This window comes from Gossypium hirsutum, unplaced genomic scaffold (assembly GCF_007990345.1).
Source record: "Gossypium hirsutum isolate 1008001.06 unplaced genomic scaffold, Gossypium_hirsutum_v2.1 scaffold_29, whole genome shotgun sequence".
Lineage (NCBI taxonomy): Eukaryota > Viridiplantae > Streptophyta > Magnoliopsida > Malvales > Malvaceae > Gossypium > Gossypium hirsutum.
Window position 1 is genome coordinate 107,501 of NW_024402773.1, and position 2,500 is coordinate 110,000.

Sequence of the window (2,500 nt, forward strand, 5' to 3'; positions counted from 1 at the left end):
GGAAAGCTTGAGCAGCTTACTTAGGATGAGGGTGGTTCCCAACCTTGATGCTTATTTGGGGCTGCCTATTCCGGTGGGTAAAAGAAGCGCGATGCTTTCAAGAGTATCCTGGATCGAACTGCTAACAGGATTAATAGTTGGTCAAAGCGACTTTTGTTTTATGGGGGTAAGGAAATTTTCATTAAATCGGTCATTCAAGCTGTCCCTACGTATGCGCTCTCGGTTTTCTTTGCTCCTAATAGTGTGTTGGAGGAACTTCAATCTATGATCAGTCGGGTTTGGTGGAGTGGTCAAGATAATAATCGGTGCTGGCATATGCTTTCTTGGGACCGCATGTATTTTCCTAAAGGGATGGGGGTCTTGGTTTTAGGGATCTTCGTCGCTTTAACGTGGCCTTGCTAGGCAGACAAGTGTGGCACCTTATGAGCTGTAGAGATACGCTTTGCTTTCGGGTCCTAAGTGCCAAGTATTTCCCGGATGGGGACGTCCTTCACCCTAAGCGTGTTGAAAAACCCTCCTTCACTTGGCAGAGCATTGCTAAAGCTGCCAGTACGTTGTATGACGGTTTGGGTGGAACGTGGGTCGGGGTGATAAGATTGATATTTGGCGAGATAACTGGGGCTTCAATGACCTGTCGGGTACGTCTATTAAGCTCAGCAGGAGGGAGGTCCATGAGGAGACAGTGAGTGACTTGCTTAATAACCAGAAAGACGGGTGGAATGTGAGAAGGGTTCTTGAGATTTACGGTGAATACTTGGGGGACCAAATTTGCAAAATCCCCATTATTCATAATGGCCCTGACGATGACCGTATCTGGTACCACAACTCCCTTGGATATTATTCGACCAAGTCAGCCTACTCCTGGTTGACTTTGAAGCATGTGGGCCTTGGTCCTCACCGTTTTATTTGGAAGATAGCGTGGAAACTCCAGACTCTCCCGAAGATTAAGATTTTTTACTGGCGTTTGGGGCACGATATCCTTCCTACGTACGATATTATTTTCGGTATTCGTATGGAGCAGAGCAGCAACTGTCCGAGATGTGGGCTGGCTAGAGAGAACCTACTTCATGCTATGAGAGACTGCCCTAGTGCTAAAGCGGTTCTGGTTCATGGAGGCCTGAATAATAACTTGCTTGAGGGTAGCTATGGCCGTTGTGTGGACTGGCTTGAGGATGTGGCTCGTACACTTGATCTGAAAGCTTTCTCTGACTTTATTACGGTGCTCTAGAATATTTGGAATAGTAGGAACAATAAAGTTTTTCAGGATGTGGAGGAAGAAGCTAGAGTGACGTGGGAAAGGGCTGCTGTGTTGAGCAGGGATTTTCGAATTTTTAATTTCATGGATAAGCCACTGCTTCCTAAACTGATTATGGAGAAAAGTTGGAAGAAGCCGGATCAGGGGACTGTTAAAATTAATTTTGATGCGTCTTCGAACGGTAGGCAGTTGAGTTTTGGGCTGGTGGCGAGGGATCACGACGGTTTTATCCTTGGCTGGCGGGCTGGTATGGTTGCGTAGAATGTTCAAGCCGAATGGGCTGAGCTCATGCGCTGGTTGAAAACTTCAAATTTCGCGCTCCAGGAACTAGCTTAAGCTGGAATTTGAAACCGATTGTGCCAGCTTGGTGAATAGGCTTAATAGGCGGTGGGCTGACTTATCCACTATGGGCTACAGCATTCGGGAGAACATTAAAATTTTGGATTTTTGTGATAGTTATCATTTTGCTTGGGCCCCGCATAGTTGTAATAAAGTTAATGATTCTCTTTGTAAGTGGGCTCAGGCTTTGAATTGTATTAAGGATTTCGATATGGATTATCCTGTTGAAATTCATGATGTTATTTTAAGTGATGCAATAAATTGAGGTCGACCTTCGGGTCTTTTTTTCTAAAAAAAAAAGAATGTCGACTGGTAGTACATTGACCAAGTTTTTTTAGCTCTTTAGGGGGGAGGTGATATTGAGCGAACAGGGGTTGTCCAGGGCACTGCCCTCGCCCATCTCATGCCCAGACGTCGGTGCCCCCCATCGCCGGTTAGGTTCCCGGCGGTGCTCCGGCGAGCTTTCCCGGCGGTGATCCGGTGAGCCATCCTGGGATATACAAAACGACGCAACGAGTCCCTCCCTAATCCTAAAAGGTAGAATTCGGATACCGTTACTTGTTCGGAACCCAATAATGAATGAATCGTCCCAAAGGTAGAATTCAGATACCGTTGCATGCATGTTCGGTATCCGTCCCAATAATGAATGAATCGTCCCTGTCCCTCTCCTTTTGCAAGAAGAGCCTCCGGCACCTTTGGCCCCCGGTCGTGCGGTGTGCCATCCCGTGGTGCGGGGCCATCGAGCGCCACCGGCCCCTTCGATGTGTCAGAGCATCGGGCAGTATCGGCACCTTGGTGCATCGTATGTGCGGGAGGGTCGAGCACCAAAGTAATTTTGGGCCCCCGTTGGTGCAGAAGCGTCGGCACCATAAAGTGTCCCTGTTTCAGACACATGAATGTCGCCTG